We start from the raw sequence: 10,563 nt of genomic DNA on the forward strand, positions 1-10,563 counted from the left end.
TATACCCACATGATCCTGGCTGCCCAATCTATACCCACATGATCCCTGGGGTGCCCAATTCTCCCCTCACCCACATTCCTGAGGTGCCCAATCTTTACCCACATCCCTGGGGTGCCCAATTCTCCACTCACCAGGATCCCTGGCTGCCCAATATATAGCCATGTGATCCCTGGGGTGCCCACTTCTCCACTCACGTGGATCCCTGGGGAGCCCGCTTCTTCCCTCACGCGGATCCCTGGGGTGACCAATCTATACCCACAACTCTGGAGTGCCCACTTCTCACCCACATCCTTGAAGTGCCAACTTCACTCACCTGGATCCCTGGGGTGCCCACTTCTCCACTCACCCACATTCCTGGGGTTCCCACTTCTCCACTCACCCACATTGCTGGGGTGCCCAATTCTCCACTCACCCACATTGCTGGGGTGCCCAATTCTCCACTCACCCACATTCCTGGGGTGCCCAATTCTCCACTCATCCACATTCCTGGGGTGCCCAATTCTCCACTCACCCACATTCCTGGGGTGCCCAATTCTCCACTCACCCACATTCCTGGGGTGCCCAATTCTCCACTCACCCACATTCCTGGGGTGCCCCCTCACGCGGATCCCTGGGCTGCCCAATCTTCACACCTCACACCTCTTGCAGTCTCACTGTATGCCAATGTTGGAAATGTACCCCAAGACTGTATTGATACTTGGTTTTTATGTATCATTTTCTGTAACATAAAAAAAAAAAAAAAAAAAAGTGGAAAAAATAAATAAAAAAAGGCAAGTGAATTAAAAAAAATATATATATAAAAAGAGAAAGAAGAAGAAGGGCTGTTCCTTTAATTCCCCCCTCATCTATCTGCACTTCCACACCTCCTGTGACTTTTCTACTGCCTTCCCCCTCATCCAATATCTAGATCATTTATCTACCTCTCACTTTATAAAACCATCTACACCCCCAGCCTCCAAGTGCTTTTTACTGATTCCCCTTTAATCCACGCCTAGCTTTTGCTGCTTTACATCCAGTAAGCGGATTTATAGCTGGGAGAGCCAAGAACAAGTGAAAGCGTGGAGGGAGCGATCCTTCATTCGTACCCCCATTTCCCCCCCAAGCCCTGTCCCTCTTTGCCCCCTTTATCACATGATCTCTACATAGGCACAGGGAATTGGAATTGTCAGCGGAGGGGTGGGGGTGGGTGACAACGATGACATGTTAACCCACTTTTGACCGAGGCAATCCAACAAATGTCACTCATAGATTAATCAGTGTCACGTATTCGCTTGGCAATTTCAATACAACATTTGTGGTCTTGTTTCCTCAACCGCAATGCCATTAATCTGAGCAAGCCCTTGCCTGACCGAAAATACAAGCTGGACTGCAATCCAAAACTTCCCATAGGGAAAGGGTTAATGCCTCCAGTAATTCCATCATTTAAATAAATTTTTATTTTAATATTTAGTAAACATACTTGCTATATATCTATGTTTTAATATATATATATTTTTTTATTTTTATTTTATTATTATTATTTTTTAATATATATATATATATATATATTTTTTTTTGTTTTTCAATTAATATATATATATATTATTTTCAATTAGTATATATATATATATATATATATATATATATATATATATATATATATATATATATATATATATATATATTTTTTTTTTTTATTATCATTATTTAATATATTTTTTATTATTTTTTTTAATTAATATATATATATATATATTTTTTTTTTCAATATATATATATATATATTTTTCAATTAATATATATATATATATATATATATTTTTTTTTTCAATTAATATATATATATATATTTTTTTTTCAATTAATATATATATATTTTTAAATTTTTAAATATATATATATATATATATATATATATATATATATATATATATATATATATATATATTAAAAGTAAATATATACAAAAAGTATTGGGACGCCGGCTTTACACGCACAGGAACTTTAAGTGGCAATGGCCTTAGTCCATAGGGTTCAATTTTGAGTTGGACCACCCTTTGCAGCTATAACAGCTTTAACTCTTCTGGGAAGGCCGTCCACAAGGTTTAGGAGATGTGTCTATGGGGAATGTTTGACCGTTCTTCCAGAAGCCCATTTGTGAGGTCAGGCGCGGATATTGGGGCGAGAAGGCCCCGGCTCGCAGTCTCCAATCTAATTCATCCCAAAAGGAGTTCTAAATCGGGTTGAGGCCAGGACTCTGTGCAGGCCAGTCAAGTTCCTCCACCCAAAACTCGCTCATCTATGACTCTATGGACCTGGCTTTGTGCACTGGTGCGCAGTCATTTTGGAATAGGAACTTCACAGTGCTGCCCTTTTTAGAAAATACAGAACCAAGTATTATTTTGTGGTGATAATTTGTATGGAATTTGTTAAGAAAAGCAGTAAAGTAACCCCCCCCCCCCTTGGCAACAATGTTCTTCGATAACAATAAACCCCAGCAGTAAAAACCTGATTTCCCAGCAGCCAGCCCAGCATCAAACCCTCCAGCAGCCAGCAACAATAGACCCCTCTCTCAACAGTTGATCTCTTCCAGCAACAAATTAACCCCGTCAGCAACAATAGATCCTCCATCAGCAACAATAGACCGCCATGCAAATAATAAAATCTCCTCCAGGAACAATAGATCCCCAAGCAGAATGCATCAATGAATCGACAGGTAGAAAAAATACCGGGTAAGATTTATGAACACCGGAGCCCACATAATCTGGAGCAGATGTGCATAGTAACCAATCGACTTCCAGGTTTTATTGTCAAAGCTTAATTGAACACGTTGAAGTAGGAAGCAGTTTGGTTACCACGAACAGCTGCACCAGATTGTGTGCACCAGTTTTAGTAAATCTCCCCTCCAAAATAACAGAACTCAACACTTGTTGGCTGTATGGGCCAAACTGGTGGCTAAAACCATTATTTTTTTTCCCTCTCGACCAGACCCCACGACCCCCTTCTTCAATAACCCATTATTACATTCAGCAGTCCACTAATCCCACTTCTTAAACCGAGATCACATCCCTCTACCCCACAGGGTCTCAAATTCTGATCAACAGCAAACCACCCCAAACCCTTACCCTACCTCACCAGGTCCATCTCTTTCTCACAAGCCTACCCGAATCACCTCAACCCCACCCGAATCACCTCAACCCCACAGCCGAGATCTTCTTCCTTTTGGAGGGACAAAAACACCTCCAACCCATGCCATCTTCTGGAAGAATCAAATTTTAGTCTCTGAGACACAGTCCACTCTACCATCTTATGCAAAAAAAAAAAAAAATTGAATTTGTGGCTGTCAGAGAGGTTACCTGACTGGACGGATGGCTGGCCGCCCTGGCTCACGCCGGTGGCTCTCGTGTTCCTGTGCGCGGGGCTGTGCGCGCCCCTGTGGGCACTCATGCACGTGTGCTGGCTGACCCTGGTGCGCATGTTGGTGTGCGTGCGTTCCTGTGGGCATTGACTCGTGTGCTTCTGGGGGCGCGGGTTCACGTGCGCATTGGCACGTGCACGCTGTTTGGCACCGGCTGGCCTATTTAGTCTGGCTGAACCCATTGATCAGTGCTGCCTGATCAACAGCTCCCCGTGACCTTGTTCCCTGAACCTGAATTCCGGCTTGATTACCTATTGACTCGGCTTGCTCTTCTGACCTTCCTGGATATCCGCCCGCACCTGACCTCTGGCTTGTTTTGGACCTTGCTCCTGTCTGCTCCCTTGTACCTCGCTGCCTGCACGTTGCTGAACCCAGCCCGTACCTGGACGTACCTTACTGGCTCCTGCTCAGTACCCGCTGCCAGGGCCGTCTTTAAGGCAGGGCAAAGGGGGCAGCTGCCCTGGGCCCTGTAATTGTTGTGGGGCCCAAAGGCAGCTGCCTCATACTTGCCAACTATCCCAGTTTACATTCCCTTGTCCCTTGAAGTTTTAGTCCTGTGCTGTGTCCCAATATCTTAGTGTGAAGTGCTGATACTAATGCTGCCCAACTCTGCCCTATTGTTGTGTACAGATGACTCACCTGCAGACCCTGTGTTTACATAAATAAGCTGCATTCATATGTAAATAGCAGTGACATGCATATGTGAATAGCTGAGGCCAACGTAATTTATATGTAAATAAAGGCAGTATTCATATGTATATCATGCCCCGCTGCAATGAGGAGATGATGTGCTGTAACCTATATCAACCAGTGAGCAGTATTACTGTATAGTAATCTCTAGCAGCCAATAAGAAAGCAGAAATCATGTGCTGTAACCTCCAGCAACTAATCAGTGAGTTTTAAGGAGTGCTGTAACCTCTAGCCACCAGTTAGTGAGCGGTAATGATATGCTGTAACCTCTAGCAACCAATCGCAATCGCTGCCTGATCTGATACAGTAAACTGGTTTTAAGTCTAGCTGCTATTTATTTTATGTCCCAGAGAAGGTGGAGAGTGAAATTGCATGGGGGGGGCCCTAAGAAAATTTTTGCCCAGGGCCCAATCAATATTAAAGACGGCCCTCCCCACTGCCTGCATTCCTGCTCTTCACCTAGCTGTCTGAAGACCCTTCTCTTCCAGCATCAGGACTCGCCTACCAGGCTTTCATACTCCTCCACACTCCGGAGCCATCCGTCTTCTCTACCAGGGGCCGCGAGTCGGACACGTAAGGGAGACCACCCTCTGCCCAAGTGGACTCACCGGTCAGGTACGTAGGCTCTGATAGAGCCTCTTCTACAAACTGGATTCTACTCAACAGTTCAAGACACTTACCGGAGATGACCAACACACAGAGGCTTACTCATATACCGAATGGTGCAAATGTGATCCAAACAGTTGTGGGACACAATCATTGACATTGTCCACAAGTTCGGCCTTGCCGATTACCCCATCCCATACACAGTTATCCAAGATATCCAGGAGACTCAAAACCTCAAAAAGGCCTCCTTAGATTATATTATATTATCATAGAGGTTTTATATAGTGCCAACAGTTTGCGCAGCGCTTTACAACATGAGGGCAGACATTACAGTTACATTACAATTTGGTACAAGAGGAATCAGAGGGCCCTGATGATATTAAAAAATAAAAAGATAAAAATGCACACATCTTCAGAAGCTTGTCAATGACTGGGCATGGGAGCCTCCAATTGCTTCATTCCATGCACGTGCAGAACAAAGGATCCCATTTATTATAAATCATTACATAAAGGATTTATAGGCTGCTTCGATGAATTGGAACACCAAATTAACCTTTAGATGACTGCCCTGGGATGAAAGGAAAGGGCCTTGGGTTCAGTGGGTCGGGGGGGGGGGGGGCCTTCATGGTTTCTTACACCTGTGTTCTTGCTACAGTTTGCTGCATTCCATGCACGTGCAGAACCAAGGGTCCCATTTATTATAATCGTTACGCAAAGGATCTATAGGTTGCTTTGAGGAATAGGGACACCATAGATGACTGCCCAAGGACCAGAGAAAAGGGCATGGGAGGCCATTTGGTCAGGGGGGGGCCCTTCATAGTTACTTCCACCGGAGCCCTGAAGGTTTTAGTTACGCCTCTGTTAAGTATGCACTCCTGAGCTACAAATTAGTTTGAAACAAGCTTCCAGTGCAGAATGTAATGCTAAGAAACAAAAAAATAAAAATAACAAATGCGCACATCTTCAGAAGCTCGCCAATGACTGGGCATGGGAGCCTCCAATTGCTGCATTCCATGCACGTGCAGAACAAACGGATCCCATTTATTATAATCATTACATAAAAGATTTATTAGGTTACTTTGATGAATTGGAACACCGTATTAACCGTTAGATTGCTGCCCATGACCAGAGGAAAGGGACTCAGGACCAGTGGGCCAGGAGGGCCCTTCATGGTTTCTTGCATCTGTGTTCTTGCCACAGTTTGCTGCATTCCATGCACGTGCAGAACCAAGGGTCACATTTATTATAATCATTACGTAAATGATTTATAGGTTGCTTTAAAGAATGGGAACACCATATTAACCTTTAGATGGCTGCCCGGGATCAGAGAAAAAGACCTGGGAGGCCATTGGGTCAGGCAGGTGGGGGGAAGGGGTCCTTTATAGTTACTTCCACCAGAGCCCTGAAGGTTCTAGTTACACCTCTGTTGTTAAGTGTACACTACTGAGCTACAAATTTGTTTGAAACAAGCTTCCAGTGCAGAATGTAATGCTAAAAACAAACCTTCAGAAGCTCATCAATGACTGGGCAAGGGAGCCTCCAATTGCTGCATTCCATGCACGTGCAGAACAAAGATCCCATTTATTATAATCATTACATAAAGGATTTATAGGTTGCTTTGATGAATTGGAACACCAAATTAACCTTTAGAGGACTGCCCTGGGACCAAAAAAAGGGCCACAGGACCAGTGGGTCATGGGGGGGGGGGGGGCTTCATGGTTTCCTACACCTGTGTTCTTCAGAGTTTGCTGCGTGCATTCCATGCACGTGCAGAACCAAGGGTCCCATTTATTATAATCATTACGTAGAAAGGATCTATAGGTTGCTTTGAGGAATAGGAACACCATGTTTACTTTAGATGGCTAGCTCGGGACCAGTGGTGTCCCCCTTCATGGTTTCTTCCACTGGGGCCCTGAAGTTTTTAGTTACACCTCTGGCGTTACGTGTACACTCCTGAGCTACAAATTTGCTTGCAAAAACTTTCAGTGCAGAATGTAATGCTAAAAAAAAATAAAAATGCACACATCTTCAGAAGCTCATCAATGACTGGGCATGGGAGCCTCCAATTGCTGCATTCCATGCACGTGCAGAACAAACGGATCCCATTTATTATAATCATTACATAAAAGATTTATTAGGTTACTTTGATGAATTGGAACACCGTATTAACCTTTAGATTGCTGCCCGGGACCAGAGGAAAGGAACTCAGGACCAGTGGACCAGGAGGGCCCTTCATGGTTTCTTGCATGTGTGTTCTTGCCACAGTTTGCTTCATTCCATGTACGTGCAGAACCAAGGGTCCCATTTATTATAATCATTATGTAGAGAGGATCTATAGGTTGCTTTGAGGAATAGGAACACCATATTAACCTTTAGTTGACTGCCCCAGAACCAGAGCAAAGGGCCTCAGGACCAGTGGGTCGGGGCCCCCCCTTTCATGGTTTCTTGCACCGGGGCCCTGAAGGTTTTAGTTATGCCTCGGTTGTTAAGTGTACACACTTACCTGAGCTACAAATTTGTTTGCAAATACTCCCAAACACCAAATCTAATGCTAAAAAGAAATGCACAAATCTCCAGAAGCCACAAGCTAAGCATACCATCCTATGCCCTACTTGATAATCTTATCATGATCTGCTCCTTGCACACATAGGCAGTTAAACAGTTAAGTGTGCATGCCTTAAATCTGATGGCCGTACAGATACAGGCAGTGGAAGAAAAGCTGCATTGTTTCCCTTTCAGTGCCGACTGCACTGCAGGGGTTAAGAGCAGCTGCATTCCATTGCAGGTAAGAAGACAAATGGCAGTGCCATTTATCACGGTGCCAGCTATGCAAGGTGCCAGGGCTGCATCTAATGCCTGTACTGTGGCTATTAACTTGGCATAGCTCTGTCATGTTGATTTGATTTAGCTGAAAGCTAGGTAAGAGTCACACAACTCTGCTACTTATTTTATAGCCTTCAACTCAGCAGAGGCGCCCCTAGTGCAAAGACAGCAATGTACAGATAGAATGCCGTTATCCCTGCTAATTAGTCCCGGATACCAGAGCCAGAGATATTCTTCGAAAATTCAATTAATTTGTAGGTTTGCACGGCACGGGTCAGGGATAATGGGGAACGCCATTATCGAAAACATTTGTTGGTGTAAGCAAGCGGTGTTCCCATACTGGGCAACATTTTAAGATTCGACTAGTTTGTACCGAGGCTCGTTTATATCGTTCCCGTTCTTGAAGCCATAAATTTAGAGATCGTAAAACAGGACGGAAACTAGAAAAAAAAATCGGCTTTTTCACTAGTGCTCAGGGGCGGACTGACCAATCGCCCACTCAGGCACTGCCCGAGGGCCCGGGCCACTAGGGGGCCCCATCAGGGTTGCTAGACTCACTAAAACCAGGGACAGTATGTAAAAATCTTCTTTTTTTTTTACATCTGTCTATGAAATGTCCCTTACCGACATCCTTTTGGTCTAAAAATCCAGAGATTATAGCTGGCCCCATAATCTCCTATTGCCCGGGGGCCCCATGAGTTGTCAGTCCGCCCAATCATCCTGTTCTGATTCCTTTTGCAAGTTATTAAAACTCAATCTCTGCTATTGGTTTAGATTTTGGGGCAAGGGTTAGGAACCTGGCCCAGCGATCATTATTGGGGCCCCAGGGAGGAGAAGTCTACTTACTTGCTGTCTCATAGATTTAGCTTGTGATAGGGTGACAAGAAATCAGGGGGGAAATGTCCCCAACTGGGGTAGGACAACATAAACCCAAGACTTCAACCCCCCTTCTAGTTTCTAAAACTAAACAATTGGTCCATTTCCTCAATTCCTTAAAGTGTGGGCCCCTCGTGTCAACCTCTTTGGCTCTCGCGTATCATTCATGATGATGGCAATGCTAATCTAAGTAGCATTCCACTCTAAGCCAAGTGTCAGGACCTGGATCTGAACCTACATTCCTCTGCTGTGTGGGCCTCTGATGTGAAGAAGGGAAATGAAGACTGGGCTATAAAGTGGGGGGCTCCGATGTGAAGAACGGCTCAAAACTGGAAGGGTGTCTTGGGGGGGGGGGGGGTGGTATCTGATGTGAAAATAATGTTCTGACGGGAGGATGGGCTCTAAAGTTAAAGGGGGTCTATAATGTGAAAAGGGGGGGGGGGGGGGTCTGTGATGTTAAAGGGGAGGGAGGTTTCTGATGTGAAGGGGGGGGTTCTGAAAAGAAGGTTCCAATGTGACAAATGGGCTCTAAAGTGTGAAGGGGGGGGGGGGGGTCTGTGATAGGGAGGGAGGTCTCTGATGTGAAAAGAAAACGCAGATGTGAAGAGTGAGTTTTAAAGAAGATGGGGCGGTCCGCGATGTGAAGGGGGGCTCCAAAAATGGAAGGGGGGGAGTTTGATCTCAAAAGGGGGCTCTAAAGTGGAAGGGGGGTTATGTCATGGGGAGGGAGGTCTCTGATGTTAAGGGAGGGGGGTTCCGGTGTGAAAAGAAGGCTGCAATGTGAAGAGTGGGCTTTAAAGCGTAAGCGGGGTCTGTGATGTGAAGGGGGGGTGGTGGAGCTTGTGATGGAAAGGGGGGGCGCCTGTGACGTGAAAGGGGAGCTCTGAAGTAAAGGGGGGCATTGATGTGAATGAGGGGGCTCGGATGTGAAAGATGGGGTCAGAAAGAGGGGGCTCTGATGTCAAAGGGGGCTTTAAAGTGGAAGGGGGTCTGTCATGGGGAGGGAGGTCTCTAACGTTAAGGGATGGGGGGGTTCCGATGTGAAAAGAAGGCTCCAATGTGAAGAGTGGGCTTTAAAGTGGAAGGGGGGTCTCTGACGTGAAAGGGGGGAGGGTCTCTGACGTGAAAGGGGGGAGGGTCTCTGACGTGAAAGGGGGGAGGGTCTCTGACGTGAAAGGGGGGAGGGTCTCTGACGTGAAAGGGGGGAGGGTCTCTGACGTGAAAGGGGGGAGGGTCTCTGACGTGAAAGGGGGGAGGGTCTCTGACGTGAAAGGGGGGAGGGTCTCTGACGTGAAAGGGGGGAGGGTCTCTGACGTGAAAGGGGGGAGGGTCTCTGACGTGAAAGGGGGGAGGGTCTCTGACGTGAAAGGGGGGAGGGTCTCTGACGTGAAAGGGGGGAGGGTCTCTGACGTGAAAGGGGGGAGGGTCTCTGACGTGAAAGGGGGGAGGGTCTCTGACGTGAAAGGGGGGAGGGTCTCTGACGTGAAAGGGGGGAGGGTCTCTGACGTGAAAGGGGGGAGGGTCTCTGACGTGAAAGGGGGAGGGTCTCTGACGTGAAAGGGGGGAGGGTCTCTGACGTGAAAGGGGGGAGGGTCTCTGACGTGAAAGGGGGGAGGGTCTCTGACGTGAAAGGGGGGGAGGGTCTCTGACGTGAAAGGGGGGGAGGGTCTCTGACGTGAAAGGGGGGGAGGGTCTCTGACGTGAAAGGGGGGGGAGGGTCTCTGACGTGAAAGGGGGGGGAGGGTCTCTGACGTGAAAGGGGGGGAGGGTCTCTGACGTGAAAGGGGGGCTTTGAAGTAAAGGGGGCTTGGACGTGAAATAAGGGGTCAGAAAGAGGGGGCTCTGACGTGAAAGAGGTGGCTCCAAAGTGAGGGGGGTTCCTGATGTTTAAGGGAACTCCAAAGTGAAAGGGGGGGCTCTGAAGTGAAAGGAGGGGTTCTGACATGAGAATGGGCCTCTGACGTGAAGGGTGTGTGGTGGGGGGGGGGGTGGTTTGGAATTGCTGATGTGGCATTTTATGGGGCGCGTTTACTCATTTGTATTTCAAACTGCTTTTGTTTTTTAGCACATGAAAATTTGTCAACGTTGCCCTTATACTGATTTTTCTTTTTTTAGGGACCCCTGTTCATGGGGGAACGCAGGAACATCTAAAAAAGTTCCTCCAAGTCCAA

Source organism: Lithobates pipiens, unplaced genomic scaffold (assembly GCF_037356315.1).
Source record: "Lithobates pipiens isolate NorthernLeopardFrog02 unplaced genomic scaffold, aLitPip1_a1.2 Scaffold_27, whole genome shotgun sequence".
Taxonomy (NCBI): Eukaryota; Metazoa; Chordata; class Amphibia; order Anura; family Ranidae; genus Lithobates; species Lithobates pipiens.